The sequence below is a fragment of the Hippopotamus amphibius genome, chromosome 1, assembly GCF_030028045.1.
Source record: "Hippopotamus amphibius kiboko isolate mHipAmp2 chromosome 1, mHipAmp2.hap2, whole genome shotgun sequence".
NCBI lineage: Eukaryota > Metazoa > Chordata > Mammalia > Artiodactyla > Hippopotamidae > Hippopotamus > Hippopotamus amphibius.
In genome coordinates this window covers 107945302-107969868 of record NC_080186.1, presented here as the reverse complement: position 1 = coordinate 107969868, position 24567 = coordinate 107945302, and the positions used below count along the sequence as shown (strand labels likewise).

General features: G+C 44.1%; 2 non-coding genes across 2 annotated transcripts; one reads left to right on the top strand and one right to left on the bottom strand.

The window, feature by feature from the left end:
• Positions 1-5639: 5639 nt before the first annotated feature.
• LOC130843663 (U1 spliceosomal RNA) lies at positions 5640-5804 on the top strand. The gene has a single exon (XR_009051085.1). It is a non-coding gene; the product is annotated as a U1 spliceosomal RNA (small nuclear RNA).
• A 3382-nt stretch (positions 5805-9186) lies between these two features.
• Positions 9187-9260, bottom strand: TRNAN-GUU (transfer RNA asparagine (anticodon GUU)). Its single transcript has one exon. It is a non-coding gene; the product is annotated as a tRNA-Asn (tRNA).
• Positions 9261-24567: the final 15307 nt, after the last annotated feature.

Here is a 24567-nt window from a genome sequence, read left to right as displayed (position 1 = left end):
GGAAAATTCCTAACAGCCATTCTTGTGTTTCGCCCTTTGAAAAGTAGTTCTTTACCCTATTAAAAAAGTTGCAAAAAATTTATCTTTGGAATGAAAGATTCTCCAATATTTAACTTTTCATAAATTATATTATTTTCCTCTATATGTCAGAAGCAGAATTCATTCTTAAAAATAAAATCAACCTACATGACCATCAATGTCTTCCAACTTGCCATAATTCAAATGAGAACCATGTTGGGTTCTGGGCAGGAAATAGGGTGAGAACCCTTTAAGAAAAAAATGGAAAGGAAGAAAGATGGCAGGTACCTAATGTAATGATTCAAACATGTACAACTATCTCTTGATCTGTCAACTTAAGACAGAAAAACAACGTGCAGAATTTATGCAGGGTTTATTATATCTGCCAGATTTTATTACTTCTAAAGTGAATACGCTAGGCACTTATTGAATTAGTTTTCTATTTCTGCTGTAACCAGTGACCATAAGTTTAGTGTCTTAAAAGAACACACTTTTATATTAATTATATTATATTATATTATATTATATTATATTATATTATATTATATTATATATTATATTAATTATATTATATTATATTATTGTTCTGTAGGTTAGGAGTCCAACAAAAATCTCACTGGACTAAAATCAAGGGGTCAACAGGATTGCCTTACCTTCTGGAGGTTCTAAAGGATAATCTCTTTCCTTGCCTTCCTAAAAAGTTTTTAGAGGCCACCACATCCCTTGGCTTTGACCCGCTTCCTACAACTTCAAAACTAGAACAGAAGGCTGAGTCCGTCTAATTTCACATCATTTTGACCTTCTTTTCTGCCTCCCAATTCTAAGGTCCTGTATAATTTCATGGGGCCCATTTGAATAGTCCAAGATAATTTCTTCATCTCAAGGTCTTTATCCTAATCACATCTGCAAAGTCGCCTTTGCTATGTGATGTAGTATATTCACGGGTTGGGGGAATTACAACAGGAACATCCTGGGGAGACAGTATTATTCTGCTAGTCACAACACTATTAACTGAGATGCCAACTAATATTGGAACTAAGAAAAGAAGAACTTCTCTAATTTCAACAAAGTTTAGTAAAAATACGACATTACCTGAAGGCACAGTCAAGCAAAGACATTACCTAAAGCAAATCAAGACAAAGTCAACTTAGAACCCTAGAAGTGCTTCACTGATGTCCATAAAATTGCACAAGTACTAGTCTCTTTATATTGTTTGTTGTTTTTTTCCCCCAAACGTGGCTTTTTCCCCCCTCTAAGGCTGATTTTGATGGGAGAAATCTCATCCGAGATAAAAGCCTGTGGTGGAGGAAGTGAAGGTGGTGGTGGAGTGGCGCACCTGGGACCCCACTAACTTCTAACTCTAAACTTTCAGCTGGTCTCAATGGAATAGATGGAAGGGTTCTCCCACACCTACCCTTGCCTGAACAAAGGGATCCTCCTGTGCCTTCTCCAGGCTGCCAGGAAGAGGCGACGTGGTCGTTCCCTTGGAACTTGCCTTGTAAAGAAGGCAGGCACCAAGATATTAACTTCTCTGGGATTTTGTGGACCAGATGCTGGCCTTCTGTGTAGAGAGCTCCCTGACTTTTGCTCACACATCCCCGGGTTGGCCTAAGGCCCGTGCTGCCTGGGCTGGCTGTGGAGGCTGAGCTCCTCAGGTGGAGCCATCTTGCTCTGTCTCCTCCAAACCAGGATCTGACCAGAAAGAAATGTAATCGTGCTTCTTAGGCTGGTGGAAAACACGCCTCCTCTTCCTCTCGGACTGGGGCAGCCCTTTCCTATGTTGGCCTGCTTTTTGTGGGAGTGGGGGAGGGGTGGGGAGGATGAGAGCAAGAGGAGCAGGGACCAGGGGGAGGAGTGAGAATAAAAAAAGCCTGGGGAGATGCTAGGGGAGGATGGGGAGGAGGAGTGGAAAATGGAGGCAGAGGAAGAGTGTGAATGCCAAGGAGGTTCCAGTCTCTGATCCCAGAATGGCAGCTGCTCTCTCTTGAACTTCCCCTGACCTCATGCTGGACACACCACACACACACAAACACATACACCAGCCTCCTCTCTCATCCTCCAACCTCGTTTTTTCACAGAACAGCCTCTTAGCCCCTGCCCCCTCCCATGCTCTGATTCTGGGAATTATTTCCTTTTGCTCTGGGTTTCCCCAGATTTAGGCACAGATTCCTCACCAGCAGCCAAATGCTCGTCTGTGGATCTGGAGAGTCCAAGGGAGAGAAGTCATCCAGGAGAAGAGGAAACGCAGGCCACATGGGGTCATGGGGTCACCCTGAAGAATGTGAATCCAGCTATCCCAGGTCATTCTAGGTTGACATTTTTGAAGATGTCAAACTTCTTGGAAAGAAACTCTAAGAAGATCCTTGGTGCACGTCATTGTAGCAAATTATGCGATGAAATCCTAAACCAGGTGATCAATCCTCATTCCAAAGTCATGGATCAGCCTTAAGAAGGGCAAGCAGGTTGTGGGTATTAACTAAAGGAAATGAACAAAACTGGGGCAGATCCCACAAAGGCCCAGGTAGGAGAAGCAGCTTAGGCCAATGGCTAAGTAATCATCTGTATTAGTCAGCTCAGGCTTCCAGAGAAAAATACTACAGACTGGGTGGCTTAACCAGAAATCTCTTTTCACACATTCTGGAAGCCCAATATCACGATCAGAAGTTCCTGCCAATTCAGTTTCTGGTGCGAGCGCTCTACCTGGCTTGCAGAAAGCAGATGCCTCCCTGGGTCCTCACAAGGCGTTTTCTCCTTGCTTGAGCTGCGGTACGGCAGGAGCCCAAGCTCTCTGGTATCTCTTCACTTAAGCACACTAATTCTATCAGATCAGGGCCCCAAGCTTATGACCTCATTTAATTTTAATTATCCTTAAAGGCCCCTTCTCCAAATACAGCTCCACTGGGGATTAGGATACAAGATACGAATTTTTTGGGGGGGATACATACAATCAGATCATAACACCCTCCACAGCCTCCTCCTCCCATGAAGGCTCTGGTCTCTTAGCTCTGCTCACTGGGAACTTCCCAGGCACTGGGTCCTCCTATTCCTCTCCTCACAGACATCCTCCTTCTCTCTCTCTGACTCAGATGCCTCCACATGAGGCACAGCTGTTGCCTGGCTGACACTCAAAGGCAGTGGACTGACTTGCATTCACCTGGATGACTTTCAGAAGACAGGGGCCACCACTGACTGATACGCTTGCAGAAATGTGTTCACCGAGGAGACGGGCTGTGGTGGCAGAATAATGCTTCCCCAAAGAGGTCCACATCCTGGTCCCTAGAGTGTGTGAACATGTTACCTGACATGGCGAAAGAAACTTTGCAGGTGTGATTACATTCAGGCCCTTGAGATGGGGAGGTTGTCCTGGAGGGCCCCATGGAATCCCAAGGGTCCACGTAAGTGAAAGGGAGGAAGAAGAGTTGGGGTCAGAATAACGCGTTCTGAGAATGACTGGATCAGCCGTGACTGGCTCTGAAGACGGAAGGGGGCTATGAGAGTAGAATGTGGGCACCTTCCAGAGGCTGGAAAAGGCAAAGAAAGAGATCCTCCCCTAGAGCCTCCAGAAAGGACCTCAACCCCACTGTCACATTGATTTTAGCCCAGTGAGATGCATCTTGGAATTCTGATCTCCAGAACCATAAGATAATAAATGTGCGTGGTTTTAATTCACTAAGTGTGTGGTAATGTGTTACAGTAGCAACAGGAAACTCCTACAGTGGACATCGGTGGCCATTTGTTACCATGGCTGTAGACCAATTACTCTAGCCCCAGAAATGTGAACTTTCAAGCTTGTCAATTCTCAGTGGAGATAATGTAAATAATACTGGATGGTGTACCAAACCATCCCCTTATAAGAGGCTGAAACCCTCACCCTGGGCTCAGGGATAAACATCTAGTATGCTCTGAGGCTGGGTGGTACACGCGTGTATATTTGAGACAGGGTTGCATGGCCTTGGGCACTGGATTTACAATGTTCTCCACGGGGCTAGCTGCAGGGGGTTTTATCTGAACCCCCTGCCTGTGTATGAGGAGCTTCCCACATTCTGCAACTTTTAAGGATCACATACTGGCTTTCACAGTTTTCCTAGGGGCTAAGATGTGGGTCTATTACCAAGAGCTGGCCAATCCCCATGAGTAACAATGACCCCAGCATTTGACAGGAGTTGAGAGACACAAGGAGTAGGCCCTGGGGAAATTCTTCCTGTCCCGTGCAACAGAAGACTCTCCCCACCTCCAGATCCTTAGTTTAACACCGACCAGGTGCAGCAGAAGTCGCAGAGCCATTGGCGGTGTCTAGTGTCCAGGGCCAGTAGTGTCACCTGTGCAGAGCCACAGGGGTTGTCACTCAGCAGGGGGCACCCGTGCCCTTCCCGTTTGGTCTGTGTGCTCCCTTCCATTGGCCTTGCTTATTCCTCCCTGTTTGTAGAGCCTGGTTCTCCAGTTGGCTGGAGAGTCTCTGAGCTAGCACTATCCCTTGAAGAAAGTATATTTCAGAGGAAAGGAGCCAGAGTCTATTTCTGATGGCTGCAGAGAGAGAAAGGAGGGGAAAGGGAGAAAGCAGGGAGGAGGAAAGGAAGCTTCTTCCTGGAAGTTGGCTGGGTGCTGAGTTCCTCTGCGTCCAGGATTCTCCGCAAGAGTCACTTTCCCCCTTAAGCCAGAGGCACCCTCAAGGATCCAGTCACTCCACTCCTTGCTCTCTGGTCTGAAAACACAAGCTGGCTTCCTTCTCCAGCCTCCGCGGCCCCGGCCCCCACCCCCACCCGCAGGGCGAACCAGTCTTACCCAGAAAGAGAAAACAAATCAACAAACAAACCAACCGCACTCTCCAAGCAAACACGTCATCTTTCTAACCCCTTCTTTTGGTCATCCGCTTCTTTTTCAGAATCTTCATTTCTCGTATTCTGTTCGGTGAGGAAAGCAAAAGCACGGTCCGTGGGGCACCATGAGAACCAAGCAGGAAGGACGAGCACAGACAATACACCGAGCAGCACTGTGAGAGGCAACCCTGAATCTGTGTGTCTATGCACAGGACACAGACATGTGCTTTCATTGTGTTCCTATAAATATATACCTGTAGCCCTTGCCTTACGACTTCTTTACTACTAACAAACATTTTGGGTCAGTCACACATGATCCCGGAATTCCCCTCCTCGATGTGTAACACAAGACAGAAGGGAAGAATGCCAGGAGGCTGGCAGAACCCGCCAGTATTTCAGATGAAAGCTTAGAGGTCCGTTACCTACTTGGCAGAAATCACGACGTCACGTCCCCTTTCGGCAGCCGATGCGCCCATTGGTCATCTGGGCAGGGGTGAGGGGAGATGACGGCCCAGGGACCCGGCGTGGGTGGGAGGAGAGGAGCAGCCTTAGAGGTCAGGGATAGGGCTTGGCTTAGGTAAATCTTGCAGTGCAGGGGTGCCATTCCTGGCCAGCCACTCCCCGGGCTGTGGAAGTGTTCCGGAGATGTTGCTCGGATTTTCTTAGGAGAGTTGTTTGGAGGGGCGTGGAAGAGGAGGGGGTGCGGGGGGTGGTGGAGGGGCTGGGGTGAGGGTTGTGGCAAAGTGAGCGTGTGTGTACAGCGGAAGAGCCTAAGGCTGTGCGGGGACGGGGAGCGAAACGTTCATACTTACCTGGCAGGGGAGATACCATGATCACGAAGGTGGTTTCCCCAGGGCGAGGCTCAACCCATTGCACTGGGGGTGTGCTGACCTCTGCGATGTCCCCAAATGCAGGAAACTCCACTGCGAAATTTGTGGTAGTGGGGGACTGCGTTCGCGCTCTCCCCTGACAATGAGTCCTTAAGTGGCAGATCTATCCAATACACCTGGAGGAGAGAACGTAATAAGCGACTTGCGCAAGAACTGTAACCGTCCTGCTTCACCCACATTTTCTGCGCGTGTTGGTGGTTTTTTTTTTTTTTTTTTTTTTGCCTTTTTTTTTCGTTGTTAACCCCGGCGCATCGGGTAAGAGTGGCAGGTAACCCCGAAACTCTCCGAAGAAAACCGCGAGGTCTCCATCATGGCCTACGCCTAACCAGGTTCTTTCTTGCCGCGCACAAATCACAGGCTTTTGCTGCCACTGCAGATATGAGTTTCTCTGCGCATTCAAGCTTCAAGGGGGTTTTGCTACTTCAGGATTTCATTCTGATTGTGGAGCTCTGCAAAAATCTTGCACAATCTTCACCGGTGTTTCCAACTTGGACTTCAAAGTAGGGGTGGCCCACCATGCACACTCATAACGACCTCGGTTTATCCTCCTGCCAACAACAGAAAACATCAAACAAAGACTTTGAAGAGACTGGGGCATCAGGTGAAAAAGGACAGTGCGTGGTTCTGGAGAGATGGGAAACAATGGCTCCAATTTACTGTCTGCAGAGAGTTTCCAAGCAGGGCACTCAAGGGCAAACTGCAAAGCAGCCTGGTGGACCTTGCTGAGTTGAGGATACTGAACCCGGATGCCAGGGAGGCCAAAGGAGCTAGGGTCCACAGAACAGACTCCCCGGGGGAGAGAGATGCTGGAAGTAACTCAGAGAGAACTGCAGAGGAGATCCCTCCTGCGTGCAGCACAGTACTGATCAGTGCAGCCCTGGCAGGAAACTCCCCAAGGTCAGGGGGAGAGCTTTGACAGGATCAGAGAACAGTGCCTGGCACTCACACAGATAGTGCTTGTCCCCAACAGATAGACTGCAAGGAAGAAAACAAAACAAAACAGACAGACAAAACCTCTCAATTCATGAGGGCGTGGGGTGGAGTACTCAGGAATGTCTTGCCTCAGGAGGGCAACTAGTTAGCCCTACGCTGAGTGCTGCTCAGAACCACTTAGCGAATCATCAAAGCACGACCTGAAAGGATCAAACTGTTTGCAAGTAACTTGAACGCATCCCTGAAGAAAGCCCAACGTTTACAGGAACACACAACTCTCCATCATCCAACAAGGCAACATTCACACTATCTGGCATTCCATCAGAGATTCGGAGGTATCCAAACAGGCAGGGCAAATGACCCATAATGCAGAGACACATCGATCATGTGCAAACGACCCAGAGCTGACACCGGAGAAGGACATTAAAACATTTATTCCAACTGTATTCCATAACTTCAAACAGTTCAGTAGACACATGGGAAACATAGAAAAGACCCAAGTGAACTTTAAGAGATACAAAAAGAAAAAAAAAAAAAAGATGAAAACTACAACGTATTGCAAGGGATTAACAGCGAGCAATTAGAAAATGCAGAAAACAAAAGTTTTTTAAATCATTTTTTTATCAAGAGAAACTATTCCTTAGCCCAGATATTCATAGTTCACAGTTTCACAGTTCAGGAATACAGGTAAGTGCCAAACTTCCATGGAACTCAACCCAAAGAAATTATATGGCACTTAGAATGCTCCTTCAGGAACAGTCTGCCTTTATATTCCAAAATCACTTTGCACTCTGAAAGATACCAGCCTTCCTCATCTCCTCAAAATCTTTCATGGAATCATAATTTCTGTAGAAATCTGCATATGCCTTCTTTCTTGGTTCAGCCACAGCAAACTTACACAAAGTTGCAACTCCCAGGGAGACAATGAATGCTCCAACCATATGAAATCCCAGACGCTTGGCCAGAAGGCCACACATCTGAGGTTTCATCAAAGAACTGGAAGCCATGGTAGTTTTTCTCCTTGACAGCTCAACGACGACGTCCTTCCAGACAGATGGAGAAATGGACCAGAAGAAACAAATTTTTTTTTTTGAAGGTGGCAAAACAACAGTAATTGTTGACTTAAGTACAGAGGAAGGAGCAAACCCTTCTAATGAGTTCATTAGGTGCACAGGCAGCTTCCTAAAAGGTTCCTGGCAGCACCCACTTATCCAGCACGGAGCACAGCTCTGAGATGCCACCAAGGAAGGGGCTCGCCCACCAGGGAGTTCTTGTATTAAATACCCAGGTCGAAATAATGTGGGCCCCGTTTGCAAGGAGTTGAACTTTGTCTTGGGTTGGCAGTAATGTAGGAGGTCCATCCAGCTCCTCAGAGGGGAATGCAAAGATTTTCTGTGATTCTGTTTTCCTAGTCATCCAGTCAAGGCCTGGTCTGTGGCTCGGTGTGGTGGGGTGCCAGCCCAGTGAGTGCTGGCAGTGGTGACGTCATGAAGTGTTACCCACGAAAGGGTGTGGGTCCTCTGAAGTCCAGGATTTGAGGAATGGCCTGAGGACAGATTATGCTATTTTTAGTCGTCATGTTGAGCCCACTGTAAAACAGCCACTGTGAGGAGAATCATGTCCGAGAAGGATTGCAGGCATCTCCATCTCTTTTTCTCCCCCAGTTCGGGATGGAGCTGGAAGGAGTTAAGGTACTCTTTAGACCAAGGCATGGCAGTTTTCTAGGCATGTTTAGAGATGTAGGTGCTCTTCCTGGAGGGCTAGATTATCCACCACTTTCAGTGCGTCACCACTTAGAGATCTTTGGGTCTGCCTGTTGCCTCCTGCACCAGTGCAGCTTTGTGAGGCCCTCACTGTTGTCTAATCCAGCCTGTGTCCCCTCCTCATCACACCCCAGCAGGTGCCCTGATCCCAGCGAGGGCTTCTTCTCATTGCCTCCCAAATTGGCCATAAGGTAATTTTTTTTTTTTTAAGTGTAGTTGATTTACAGTGTTGTGTTAGTTTCAGGTGTACCACGCAGGGACTCAGTTATATTGGGTTGGCCAAAGAGTTGGTTCGGGTTTTTCTGTAACGAACTTCAGAAGACACAGATTTGAATAGGAATTGCATTGACTCTGCAGATCACTTTGAGTCGAAAGCCACAGTCCCAAATGAAAGCGTGCAGGCGCCCTGAGACCGGGTGGTGAATACTCCGCTTTGGGGGTGCCGCGCAGGTGGTGCACAGAGCCTGATTGCCGACGTCAGAGCTTGAGTAAGAGATTCCCCCCACCCGTGTGCCTGTGCCTTCATCCTCTGGCAGCTGCCCTGGAATGCACAGGGTGGATGAGTTAGCGAGGGCAGCCCTCCAGGTGGTGCCAAGAGACCGGGGCACCAGGGTTAAAAACCGGGAGGAAAGAGAGCGTGCTGGGGATCGGCTGGGTGGAGGTTCCCAGAGAGTTCCGGGAGAGGGGCGCGGGGGGAAGGCACTGCAAGGGCAGACGCATAAAAGCGGCGGCTGAGACCTCGCTAATCAGATACCAAGCCAAGTCCGTCCCTGGGTGGGCTCGAACCACCAACCTTTCGGTTAACAGCCGAACGCGCTAACCAATTGCGCCACAGAGACAAGCGCTTGCAAGGTTTTATTGTAACATCCTGGAATCAGAATGCATTCTCCGTCCCTTCCAATCCAGCGGCAAAGAGAGTCACATGCCTCTATCTTGTCCCACCTCACTGGTGCCAGAGGCATTGAGTCTCGTCCCTCAGGAACGTCCGGCCGTGGACACCGAGCCCGAGTCAGCTGCGGGCTCTGACGAAACAACGCCAGGCCCACGACCATCCTTGCCTGCTCCTGGCCGCCTCAAAAGCGGCCCCTCTAGGCGGGACGACTGCAGGCTCTCTCGGGCCCAAGTCTCCCGTTTCCCACTCATGATCGGCCTCACTCTTCGCGCTCACTGCAGGTCCCCCCTCACCCCACCCCACCCGCAGGCCCGGGTGGTCGCGTGGGGGAAAGGACAGCAACTGGCTGTGTCCCCACCGTGCTGCCTCCTCTCGGCGCTTCCAGAGAAGGGCTCCATGAGGCACGACCTGGAGTTTGCGCCCCAGGCAGCCCCTCACCCGGAGCAGGGCCTGGCATCCAGCAGGTGCCCAATAAATGTCTGGCTGAGGATGCATTCCGCCGCAGGGGCCGGAGGTGGTGGGTCCACCGAGAATTCTTATGCCACTTCTAAGTTTTTCATCCTAGAGGAACCTAGAGTTTTCCAATCGGCTGCTCTTCAAAACCTTTCTTCTGGCAGTGGATTTAGAACCAGGTAAAAGTTCTAGAAAGTCCAAGAGGGCACCACCTGGATCGGCTCTGAGCTCCCCATCCAAGACAGTGAGGCGGCCTCAGCCTGCGGGTGCAGGGGGCAAGTCTGAGAGGGATAAAGGAGGAAAGCTGCCAAGGAGAAAGACAGTTTATTGTGTGTCTATTGTACTTCAATAAATGCTCTAAAAAAATTAAAAATATTAAAATAAATATATAAATAAATAAATAAATAAATAAATAAAAAGAATTGGTCAAAAGACCTGATGAAATATGAAGTTTTTGCAGAGTCTCGACAGTGTGGGCAGAAATGTGCAGATGTGCATTGTCATGCAAGATTACCATGCCCTTGGATAGCAGTCCTCTGCATTTAATCTGAAGTTTAGGCTTCAGCTCTTCAATAAACATCTCACTGTAACGAGCACTGTTGATTGTTGAACATTTTTCCTGGCAATGTTCCAATATTGGCCCTTGGGAATCGCAGGAAATTGTAAGCATCAATTTTCCTGATGATGGTTGAGTTTTGAACTTTTTCTTGGTCAGTGGTTGAGGATGTTTCCATTCCATCCTCTTCCATTTACTCTGAAGCTCGTAGTGATGAATCCACAGCTCATCACCAGTAATGATTCTCTTTAAGAAACTTTCACCTTCCTTAGAGTATGGCTCCAAATTTTCTTTGCAGATATCCAAGCACTTCTGTTTATGCTGTTCCATGAGTTGTTTTGGGTACCCATCTCACAGACACTTTTTGAAACCTAAGTCTATCATGGATTACTTCGTTTTGAGGTGTTAAAGTGGCCTCCCTATAGTTCTGATCTTGCTCCATTGAACTTTCACCTGTTTGGTCCCCTGAAAACATCCCTATGAGGACGAAGATTCACTTCTGATGAAGAAGTGAAGACAATGGTGCATTCGTGGCTCGCAGCTCAGCCTAAAACATTTTTTAATGAGGGAATATGAAAGGTTTTTAACACACGGACAAAGTGTATTGAAAAGCAAGGAGATTATGTTGGAAAATGATGTATTTGTCTTTTCTAAAAGTTAAACTAAATTCTACAGCCAGAACGTGGATAATTTTTGACGCACCTTCTTGATGAGTCTACAAAGCTACAGTAGTCAAGACAGTATGGTACTGGCACAAAAACAGAAATATAGATCAATGGACCAGGATAGAAAGCCCAGAGGTAAACGCACGCACATACGGGCACCTTATCTTTGACAAAGGAGGCAAGAATATGCAATGGAGAAAAGAGAGCCTCTTCAATAAGTGGTGCTGGGAAAACTGGACAGCTACATGTAAAAGAATGAAATGAGAACACCAAACACAGAAATAAATTTGAAATAGACTAAAGACCTAAATATGAGGCCAGACACTATAAAACTCTTAGAGGAAAACATAGGCAGAACACTCCATGACATAAATGACAGCAAGATCCTTTTTGACCCACCTCCTAAGAGGAATGGATATAAAAACAAAAATAAACAAATGGGACCTAATGAAACTTGAAAGTTAAGAAGATGAAAAGACAACCCTCAGAATGGGAGAAAAAATTTGCAAATGAAGCAACTAACAAAGGATTAACCTCCAAAATATACAAGCAGCTCATGCAGCTCAATATCAGAAAAACAAACAACCCAATCCAAAAATGGGCAGAAGACCTAAATAGACATTTCTCCAAAGAAGACCTACAGATAGCCAAGAGGCACATGAAAAGATGCCCATCACTTATCATTAGAGAAATGCAAATCAAACCTGCTGTATCACCTCACACTGGTCAGAATAGCCATCATCAAAAACCCTAGGAACAACACATGCTGGAGAGGGTGTAGAGAAAAGGGAAAGTAAACTGTTGGTGGGAATGTAAATAGATACAGCTACTGTGGAAAGCAGTATGGAGATTCCTTAAAAAACTAAAAATAGAACTACCATATGACCCAGCAATCCCATTACTGGGCATATACCCTGAGAAAACCATAATTCAAAAAGATACATGTACCACAGTGTTCACTGCAGTACTGTTTACAATAGCCAGTACGTGGAAACATTAGCACTGTTTACAATAGCCAGGACATGTGTCATGTCTATCGACACATGAATGGGTAAAGAAGATGTGGCACATATATACAATGGAATATTACTCAGCCATAAAACGGAATGAAATTGAGTTATTTGTAGTGAGGTGGATGGACCTAGAGACTGTCATACAGAGTGAAGTAAGTCACAAAGAGAGAAACAAATACCATATGCTAATGTATATATATGGAATCTAGAAAAATAATACTGGCAAATAGCATGGCAGAGTGGGAATAAAGATGCAGGTGTAGAGACCAGACTAGAGAACACAGAAGGAAAAGGGGAAAATGAGGTGTAGTGAGAGAGTAGCATTGACATATATACACTACCAAAGGTAAAATAGATAGCTGGTGGGAAGCTACTGCATACACAGGGAGATAAGCTCGGTCCTCTGTGACAATCGAGAGGGATGGGATAGGGAGGGTGGGAGGGAGGCTGAAGAGGGAGGAGATATGGGAATATATGTATACATATAGCTGAGTCACTTAGTTGTATAGCAGAAATTAGCACAACATTGTAAAGCAATTATACTCCAATAAAGGTGTATGAAAAATAACCAATAAAAAGAAAAGATGCATGTATAAACAGAGCTGATATATTCATACAAATGGAATACTACTTAGCAATAAAAAGAACGAACTGTTGATGCATATAGTAAGATGGATATGCTTTAATCATTATGCTGCATGAAGGAAAGCAGACAGAAAAGAGTACGTATATGGATCCACTTATATAAAGTTGTTAAAAAGGCAGATTCATCTATTCTGGCAGTGGTTGCCTGTGGCTGAGAGTTGAGGGAGTGCTGGACTGCAAAGGGGCACAGGAAAGTTGTGACAGAAGGGAAATACCCTGGATCTTGATTGTAGCTGTGGTTTTAATAGTATATACATCAATCAAAATGTGTTGACTTGTATACTTTATTTTTTTCAGCATCTACCCAGAAGTGAAGCATGTCACTTCCACGCATATTGCTTTGGCCAAAGTAAGTCATAGAGCTATTCCTAACTTTTTTTTTTGGCAAAAATTTATTTATTTATTTATTTATTTATTTATTTATTTACTTATTTATTTACTTACTTACTTATTGGTTGTGTTGGGTCTTCGTTGCTGCACACAGGCTTTCTGTAGTTTTGGTGTGTGGGGGATACTCTTCATTGTGGTGTGCAGGCTCCTCATTGTGGTGGCCTCTCTTGCTGTGGAGCACAGCTCTAGGTGCGCAGGCTTCAGTAATTGTGGGACACAGGCTCAACAGTTGTGTTGTACAGGCTTAGTTGTTCCACAGTATGTGGGATGTTATTGGGACAGGGATCGAACCCGTGTCCCCTGCAATGGCAGGCAGATTTGTCACCACTGCGCCACCTACGAAGTCCCTTATTGTATACTTTAAAGTGGTGCAGTCTCTTCTACCTGTATCATATCTCAGGAGGATCCATATAAAAATCTACTGCAATTCTTTCTTCATACTAGCAGTGTTTAGAAAATAAAATTCAGTGAAACATAATAGAGATTCACATCCATAATCATTAAATGCTTAAGAACACATATACTGAAGACTCCTGAAAACCATTGCTGAGAGAAATTAAAGACCTAAATAAATAGAAACATATATCATATACATAAATTAGATGAGTCAATATTTTTAGAATGTCAAATCAATGTTATTCCGAATAATATTGCAGCAGGCATTTTGTGGGGGAATTTGCAGGCTAATTATGAAATGTATATGAAGTCAAAGTATGTAGATTGGCCAAGACACACTGAAGAAAAATTAAGTTGGAAGACTTACTCTACTGGATTTCAAAATTCAGGTGAAAACTATAGTAATTAAGACACTATACTATTGGTGTATGTAAACACAACACAATTATATCAATGTGAAAGAGTAGAGAGTAAAAAATTTACCCACATCCGTATGCAATTATTTGATTTTTTAAATAAAGTCACCAATATGCATAGCAGAGTAATGAAAAGCTTTTCTGCAAAATATGATAAAACAAATGACTATTCATTTAGAAATAATTTAATATTAAAAATCACTTCTTTATAAAAACAGATGATTGAACTTGGTGTACCCCCCCCCAAAAAAAAAAAAAAAAGAATTCCAGCCAACACATGGGACAGGATAACAGAAAAAAAAAAAATCACTTCTCTCCATATACTAAAGTTAATTGGAGATCTTCTTTTTAAAATTGCAATGCTTTTTAAAGAATGATGGAATGTTTTCTTGACTAAGGCACAGACAAAAATTTCTTATACAAAATGCCAAGGCACTCACCACAGATTAAAAAATTGAATAAACTGGATTTCATAAATTATTAAATATTTAACTTACCATAATTTCCATTTAAAAAGTGAAAAGGCAACCCATAGACCCGCAGTTATTCCTTGCAATACATATATCTGACAAGAGACTTCTGTAAAATATATAAAGAACTATTATATATCACAAAGAAAATTACAAACAATGTAGTGTATTTTTGAGCAGGAGATTTGAAGCAGCATTTCTCAGTAGAAGATAGCCAAATGACCAATCAGCTTTTGGAAACCGAAATGGGAAGCCACTATAGACATCAGAATGGCTAAAATTTAAAAGACTGAATATATAAAGTATGTGGGAACATACAGAAACTGGAACAGCTCTATATTGGGGGGAGAAATGTAAAATGACGCAACTATTTTGCAACCTCTGTGTCAGTTTCCATTCATTGACCAAGCAATTCTCTTCTTAGGTGTATGTACCTAGGAGAAACACGTGGATATGTGGACAAAATAATTTGTGCACCATTATTCATACTTACTTTGTGCAGAGTAGCCAAAAACAAATCTGTTTATTACCTGAAAAATGGATAGTCCAATTGTGCTATAATCATAAAACAGAATATTTCTTAGCATAAAAATAAAGCCAAATTATCGACGTGGCCAATTAAGATTGAACCTCAAAACCAGATATCGTGTGAAAGAACCCAGGAAAAAGAGAACATACTGCATCATGCCATTCATATGAAGTGCAAGAGTAAACAAAATTATCTCTGATGAGGAGATCAAAACATGTTTGTCTTTGGCAGAAGGGGATGGACTGGCAAGTAACGCAACAGAACTTTGGGGAATGGTGGGGAATGTTCTATACCTTGATCTGGATGGTGATGATACAATGCATCCGTATGTTAAATTCACTGATCTGTACTTCTAGGTTTTGTGCATTTTGTTCTAGGCAAATTACACCTCAATGTAGAACTGAAGGCATTGAAAAGAGGGATGACAAAGGGTAAAACAAGTGATAAATGACAGAAAATAGATGAGATATTCAACATATAAATAACAGGCTCCCTTGAGAAGAAACCCAAAGCAACTGAAAAAAACAAACACTCAAAAGTATACTTAATGAGAAAAGTAATAAAATTTAAAAGTCCAAATGATATTAAAATGACACACTGCCCCCTTGGGAAAAATCACCCTAGAACAACAAATGCAGATGTAGTCTTGTAAAAGTACTGCCATTGAGTTTAATATAAAGGTACAGGGTTGCCTTTGAAGGACAAATTGAAATGGTTTCTAATGATCAAAGCTCTCCTTGCCAAATTTTGATGTCAGGAAGTTTTATAACCATTCTGAGCTTTTGTGTCATGAGGAAAAGAACAACACCTGACTTATAAGATTGTTCAGAGGATTAAATATGATCACTTGAACTATAACAAGTGCTAAGAACATACTTGACTTTGTTCTCCTTTATTCACCTTAAACTGATAGAATGCAATTGGCAGAGAACACATAATGTGTCCTAAAACAACTATTTTCCCACCATTTCTAGAAAGAAGTCCTGTTAATAGTAGAAAGAATTGGAGAGGGACAAGAGCCTTTTGAACAGCCATCCTTCAACCCTGGAGCATGGCTAGTTTCCTTCTAAAAGAGAGATGAAAGTCTTGATCAGGGCTCACCCCTGCAGTCTTCCCTGTCTGGAATGAAATGAGGAAGTCCACTATAGCTTTAGAACAACCTTGACTCCCAAGTGTTCCTCAGAAAAACAATCAGTTGTTCCACTCTAAAGATACTGAACAATTTTTGAAACCAGGAGGGGTCAAGGCTAAACTGAACCACATCACTAGAACTCTCACTTGAATCACAGCCAGGATAGCAATACGGTTTCCCAGATCGCTGTTATAGCACATGAAGGCTCCACTGCAGTGGGTGACAAGCCTGTGGATATCAATCAGGTCTGTCATTGTATATATACAATGTATATATATTCATTGATAGGAAACAAAATTCAAACATGTCCCCCATCCTAAAAACCCAAGGAAGTTCTCATTCGAAGCAATGCGTTGGAAAACACCCAGGCATAATCTTTGTGATCTTTGATGAGGTAATGATTTCTTAGATGACATCTTAAGCAAAAACAACAGTGAATAAATAGATCAAAGGATTTCATCAAAATTAAAATCTTTTGTGCTTCATGGTGTCTTAACCCTGTGAGCTACCGAGGGGAGTGGTATGATTTGTCAATAAGAATGCTGACCAATACAAGGTCTTTATTTTCCAGCCCTGACAAGTTTCTTCAGCCTCCCTCTTGGCCCTTTCCCCACGTGCTTCATGCTATGATCTGACTGATTAAAAATATCTGAAGTCACCAAACACTTCATTCTTTCTCTGGCTCCTGGGTTTTTCTACATGATGTTCCCTGTGTCTGAGACATTCTTACCTGCCCTTTATTTACCTATTTATTACTCTTATTCAGTTTTCAGGGTCTATCTTGTTGTCACTTTGCCTGGAAATTCTTTCCTGACTCTCACGCCTTTGAGAAAGGTCCCTTTCTGACCGGTACTTCCTGAACTGCAACCCATAAACTATTGCATTTTCATAGACTATTAACTCATTTATATCTACCTCTGGATTATGAGAAAATAACAAGTTTATATGATTCATCCTTTGCAATGAACACCTATTGTTCTGCCTGCCCATACTTGCTCTTATTCTGGAAAATATTCTGTTTAATTCAGAATGGGACTGCTATCTTCTTACTGATTCCAACCTCCCTGGTAATTAGTAGGGTGGAAACCTGATGCAAGCTGGGCCATTCAGAGCCCTCTGTTAGGATTTTTGAACAAGAAAGGTGACAAAGTGGCCTTCAGATCCATTCAAGTTCCAAATTTTGAGATGTGGGTCTGGGGATTTTAGAGGCCATACCTCTTGTGTTATTTATCTATTGTACAACAGAATACCACAAACCAAAACACATTAAAACAGCACACATTTATAAAAAAAAAAATTAAAATCTTTTGTGCTTCAGTGGATACTAATAAGGAAGTGAAAAGACAATCCACACAACCAGAGAAAATTGTTGCAAAACTTATATCTGACAAAGTGTCTAGTATCCACAAGATGTAAAGAACTCTTACAATTCAAGAGGAAAAGGAGAAAAAACCGAATATATTAATGCAAAAGGGATTTGAACAATCATTCTCCTTAGAAGACTTAAAAATGGCCAGTAAGCATGTGAAAAGGATGCTCAACACCATTAGTCATTAAGCAAATGGAAATGAAACCCACAATAAGATACCACTTCACCCCCGCTAGTATGACTGTGATAAAAACATACACAGGAAGATGTGAAAGGTGTGCAGAAACTGGAATCCTCTTACACTGCTAGCGGGAATATAAAATGTTGCAATTGTCTTGGAAACAGTTATCAGTTTCTCAAATTCAATATAGAGTTGACACTGACATACTGGGAGCAGTTCCACTCCCAGGTTTGTACCCAAGAGAATTGAAAACATATGGTCACAAACTTGCACCTGAATACTCAAAGCAGCATTATTCATAGACGTCAAAAGTAGAAACAACACCAAATATCCACCAACTGAGGAATGAATAAACACAATGTAGTAGAGTCATAAAGTGAAATATTATTTAGGTGTAAAAAAAAATAGAATAATGAGACATGCAAAAACATGGATGAACCATGAAAACGTTATGGTAATGAAGAAGCCAAATACAAAAGGCCATATGTCTGATGATTGCATTTTGAAGATATGCCCAGAAAAGGCAAATCCATACAGAGAGAAAGGAGATTAGTGGTTTCCAAGGGCTGGAAGAAGGAGGGAATAGGGAGTGACTGCTAATAGGACCAAGGATTATTTGGGACGTAATGCAGTTGTTCTGGAATTAGATAGTGGTGGTGGTTTCAAACCTTGTAAACAGACTGAGAATCACTGACTTGTACACAACATGGATGTTATGGTGCATGAATTATGCCGCCATCATCATCATCATCAACAAGGCATCTTTGCAGGTTCCATGCCCTGTAGTTTCATTAACCAGTGTCTCAAATTAATAGCCAGTGACCAGAATGTGATGTTGTTAGCCTGTTGAGAAGAAAGATATCAGAAAAAAAACAAAAAGTAAATTTAGACAGTTTTTGGTAGAAATGCAGTATAGGTGAAGGAAGCACCTACTTGGAAAGATCTGACAAAAGATTGAACTGGACAATGTGGGATGGGATTTTGGGGTGGAGGGGCACTCTACCTGGGTTCTGGCTCCAGCACGTACAGCAAGGGGGCCTTGGCCAGTGACAGACTCTCTCTCTGCCTCAGTTTCTCCATCTGCAAAGCAGCAGAGAGTAATGATCTCTGCACAAGTCAATTGTGAAGACTAGAATTACTCATATATATGATATAATCATGCCCACAAATCATGAGGAAGGTCACTGAAATCAGTGGGTAAATCTAACTGCACATCTGAGTAACTTTATCAAATAGATTCCAGGTCCCACCTCAGCCCAATGAATCAGAATTGCTACAGATGAGGACTGTGAACTTGTATGGGTACTAACTCTCCCAGGTGATTCTTACAGGGATCAACTTGAGGGCAGAACCGACCGAGCTGCATAAAATTTACCCAAAACACAGAAGTAGGACAGAGCGGAAGAACAAAGATATTTCCAATCCAGTGACTAAAGCAGACGAGAGCTATTGGAGGACTCTAGAATTGAAGGGACCTGGCCTATCTGACCCCATTTTACCCTTGTCCAGTTTACAGCGGAGACATAAGCCCTTGGGGACACATGGCTGAGGCACCTGACCACCCACCTTGAGAAAAGTGAGAGCCCTAATTTCAAATTCAGGCTGGTTTCCAATGAAAGTTCAATTTACCTTCTCTTTTTCCTTATTGATGGGACCAGTCTTCTTCAAGCTGCCACTTTACACAAATAAATCGTATTGCTATAAATGCAACCTTTTCCAAAGATGTTTGTTAGAAAACCTTATAAATATTCTAGCCACCTAACAAGAAACCAGAACGTTAGCAGGTGCATTCAGTTTCAGCACAGGTCAGCCCAATAGACTACAGTCCCTGAGATTTGAGACTCCCAAGTTAAAGGGAGATGATCCCTTTCTGTCATGGGACATCATGTCAACTTCAAGGAGGTGGGAAAGCAGCCATTCTAAAAGATGGGCTGCTTTTGCCTCCAGACTTTGGTGTCCTGACACCTGTAACCACTTCAGGGAGCCTTTGCAAGGGCCCAGCCATCACTTCTGCATTGGACTGTGTATAGAAATGGTTTCGTAAGACAAAAGTAGGGGTCTGGGAACAAAGCCAGGTTACAGAGGAAAAGAGGAGAACTAAGTGGCACAAATGAAGGATAAAGATGAAAGCAAGTTTCCTTTACTTACAAAACACAAAGCAATAGCTTACTTGCTTTGGTAAATAAAAAGCATTTTCTTCAATTCTTGATTTGGCCAGATAGATTATTTAATGTCCTCTTCTGTACGTTTCTTATTATTTACTTAGCACAATCATATTACCTTAGATGATTATAAGGAAAATAAAATATCATAATCACAGGATTATACAAATTGCCTGACCCCAATATCAGTCAATGAACTAGAACTGTTGTGATAACTTTTATTAGCCCTGTAAAAGCTAATCCGTGTTTGACTTCAAGTACATCAGGTACCTTTTGTGAGCCTTCCATTTCATGATTATTTGAATGAAGGAATGTGATACATTTTTCTTTCCCCCACAGAATGTCAGGCCCACAGACACCAGAAAATAGATTTCCTTAATGCATTTGCTTAATCTCACAAACCAGTCTCATTAAGAAGGGTAGGGGACTTCCCTGGTGGTGCAGTGGTTAAGAATCCGCCTACCAGTGCAGTGGACATGGGTTTGATCTCCATAAGATCCCACATGCCTCAGAGCAACTAAGCCCATTTGCCACAACTACTGAGCCCAGATGCCACAACTACTGAAGCCCATGTGCCTAGAGCCCATGCTCCGCAACAAGAGAAGCCACCACAATGAGAAGTCTGTGCACTTCAACCAAAAGTAGCCCCCACTCACCTCAACTAGAGAAAGCCCGTGCACAGCAAATGAAGACCCAACACAGCCAAAAAGATATAAATAAATATGTTTTGTAAAAAGGTGAGAATTAAAAAAATAAAAGGAAGGATAGTTGGAGTATGGCTTGGGGTGCGGGGACGAGGAACTTTCATAACTGGTTGATCCAGTCCTCCATCCTTTACCTTGACACATATGACCCATGCTCACATCCATTTCACCCTCAATCCAGGTTAGACCAGCAGCTAAACTGAAGAGACGGATGTTGCAAAGGGGTCTCCCAAGTCACAGGCTCACAAGACCCGGCTAGGAGCAGATGCTGAAGAAGTGTGGAGTTGGTTCAGAACATAACTCCCTTCTGGCCTGCCTGTCCCTCTCTCGTCAACCTCAGCTTTTATGTCACTGAACACATCCATATGTTCCCTGTGGATCATCAGCCATCCCTGACCCAAGATCTTGAACTTAACCATATGCTGTTTTGGGAGTACAACCACAGGTCAATGGCAGGAGGACAACTCAAAGAGATCTATCAAGCAGTGTCCCATAAACTCCGCCCTGGATCCCCGGTCTGTTCATGATGTGGGTGAATTTAATCAACACAGATCAATAGCCTCAGGCTCCCAAGTCTTTCCTAAACAGATGGTCATGCCAGGTAGCCAAGGATATACATGTAAACTCTTTTAATCACTTTGACAGCTTGGAAAGAGCTCTTCTGGGACTACAAGGAAATCCATAAGCGAAAGTATGAACTGTCCTGTTTAGTGACATTTAAAAAAAAACACACGTAGAGCAACCCACATACAGAGGAGGAGCTTAGAAGGTAGGGATGTCAAACTTAAGTTTATTCTAAAGCCATCATGCTGCCCAGGGAAGATAAGAATCTGATACAACACTGTGATGCAGCAAAAGAATATTACATTGGGACAGAAAACAGTTTAAAAAATTAAGTATGCATTCACATAGCATTATACTCTGCTTTTTGTCCTACAGATTTCAGGATATAGACAAACCTGGAGAAGACCCAGTGAACAACTTCATGACAGTCTCAAAGTTTGACATCTCTCACTTGTGGAAAAACCTTAAGACCCATGTAAAGAGAAGGTGGGATGGCTTCATGACAGCCCTATGGAAATTAAGACTTGTTGGCAAACTATTTCTCTCATGAATTTTTTTTATGCACAGAAGAATGAACAGGGAGAACTCAGCTTAGATATGTTTTGGAAGGAGACGGGTAAGTGGTATCAGGACATGTGTGGACAACTGAAGAGTGGCTACTGAGGGGTTGGGTGCTATCCAGGGTGACCTTCACAGGACCCCAGGCAGCCTTGTGTACCAGCATGGCCAAGGCAACTGGAAGGCAGGGGCCCCCAAGATTCCGTGACCCGCCCCCACCTACCAGTTCTGTTATTGCAACTCCAGATGGTTACCTGGCACACTGGGTCCCCTTCCGTCATTCCTGTCTGAGTCTGAGCTACAGGCAGTACCTCTGGCTCTGAGCTCTGGCATCTTCAACGTTATTTTTGCAGTTGTGAACCCTCCGTTGTTCCCAACAGTAAGTTAAGAACGCCAGTTTTTGTCGTCCCTCAGTCCTGAGTAAACCTATGTGATTTCACCTGATTTTAATCCAACATATGTTTGGCTTTCTTTTCCCCAGCCCCTGGCTCTACCCCTTCTACCACACATCACCATGGCAGTATCTCTTGGCCCTTTATCTGATCCGAGGGCAGAACTTACACTGACGGAAATCAACCGGGAGCTTCAGTTGCAGCTGGCAAAGAACAAGCAGGACTTCCGAGACCTCACGGAGAAATTCCTTGTATCCCAAGCAACTGCCTACTCCCTGGCCAACCAGCTGCAGAAATACAGTAAGTCCTAGGGGTCACGGTCACCAAAGTGATGAATGATCACCGTCTTCCCTCCAAGAAACTAAACTCTCTAGACTTTATCTCCTATTTCCTTTGTCATTTTGAATTTCATTCTGACCACAATCCAGGAAAGGTAGAAGTGGCTGTTTTACCCTCAGTTGCCTGAGGATGGGAAAACTGAGGTACAAAGAGTGTAGTCCCTTTTCCAAGTTTGCGGTGCGTTGTAGGGTGAGAATCAAGTTAAAATTCTAGACATTGATTCCTGATGCAGTCACAGAACTGCCTGTTTCTCTCAGCAACAAGCTAAAGTGTGTCAACTGGAATCTTTTCTGTGCTGTATCTGATCCTGCATCACTGTTGGCTGAACGTCTGGCACTAATGAACTGCATCAGTCCCAGCTCCCCTGAGGTCCCACTGGCAAAGCCCCGTGCTTGTTACACTGGGGTCACGTGGTGGTTACACACTGGGGAAAGCAGAGGATAGTACCTGCTTTAAAGGAGCTTAAGGGTGAGGTTGCTCCTCACTGAAACTGTGGGCTACTTGTTTCAGTTGTAATGAATAATGAAGAAATTCTGTCAAAGCTCTGCAAATAGTGCCTGTCACAGCGTAAGCACAGTACATTCACACTATACGATTTCTAATCACAAAAGCTTTCGTAGTGTTTGGGCACATTTTTTTCTAGGTCCTTATACTTTCGCATATTCTATTTCACACAAGTGTATCCAGGTGAGTTTTTACTCAAAGGTGAAAACCTTTGAGACACTTGTTCATTAGTAAATCCCAGCAGAAGGGAACCATCAGGCCTATAGTTGTATGGACCCCATCAGGGGTCTTCCCGACCACACAGCAATCTCCACCTCATGGCCCTGTTCCGCGTGTCACCCAAGAGGCTGCAGGTCTTGGTAAAGTGGCCCAGGATTCAGAGTGAGTCTCAGGGGATGTGAATTCTGACTTTGCCAAATGCCAGTTCATCTTGTCTAGTTACTTTCTGGGCCTTGGAGCTTCTCTTTCCTCAGTTCTCAAACAAGAATTAAGCGAAGGCCACGCAGCTGGGAGGCTGAGGGATCAGATGTGGAGATCGCTGCATAGAGCCTGGTATTGGAGTTACATCTGCCCCTGGGGTGGACCCTGCCTCCTCCCTTGAAGGCCGTGACCACAGCAGCAGGTCCAGCTTTCCCCTGAGGCAGCGTCTCTCTTTCCTCAGAGTGTGAAGCCTGTAAGGACATCATTGAATCCGTGCTGGGGGAGAAGCTGTCGTTTGAGGCGCTGATGCTGGCAGAGAAGCTGGCAGAGAAGCCAACGCTCGATGAGAGGCTGAGGTAAGGAGGGCAGAGATGTGCGTGGCAGGCACATGGGCACAATATTTATCAACCAGGTGGAGGTCACCAACTGGTGAATTATGGACTCTGATTTTATTCAGGGCTCCAGTTAGTCTGCTTTGAAAAACACTATTAATTTGAAATCACATATCATGCATGAAATTCACCAAATTCAAGTGAACAAGTCAACTCAGTGGCATTTGGTACCTTCACAGTGTTGTTCAATCAGTACCTCATTGACCTTTAAATCACAATGTCCTCCTGACTGACTACAGCTTGTCATCCTTTTTTGACCCTGTTATTCTCTTGTTCTTTCCAACTCACACCTGCTGTACCTGTCCATGCTATATGTGGCTGTGTGTCATCCACTGTACCATGCCCTCTGTCTATTTTTATATGGAAATGGGCATGGCTGAGTGAGGAAATAAAGAGACATCTTCATGTAGGTTTAGAAGGACCCTAGGTTTTGTTTACAGAACAAGATGAATGGGCAATCTTATAGGCGCACGCCCTGTCTCAGGGGAGTCCTTTGTTGTCCCTCTTTCTCTTTGGCACAGGCTGGCCACCAGATATGGGCCACAATGCTGCTTCGATGGCTCCTTGAGGATGTTCTCACAGGAATCCCTCGCAGTCGTCATGCAACTCTTTGCATTTTAAAATTATCTTCTGTCCCACCTTAGGACGTGTGATATCCTAATTCGAAGTCAGGCGCGAGAGCTGACCCAGTTACGGCAGACATTACGGGAAGGGAAAGATGACTCTGTTCTACTCAAGCAGCACCTCAAGGACCTCGTCACCCACAATGACCTTGACAACCACCAGGGGCCGGGCTTCCGAGAGCAGCTGACTGAGGGACATAGGCTGGCAGAGCGCCTTGCCCGCAAGCTCAGCCCAGGTAAGGGGCCCACAGAACCTGATAGCACTGAGCCACTCACAAGAGACTCTGCACCTCGACTAGGATGTGGTTTTCTTTTTTCTCAGCTTTCCTGTTCCATGGCCCATTTGGGGCTCTGATAGGAGCAGGACTGGCTGAGTGGGAG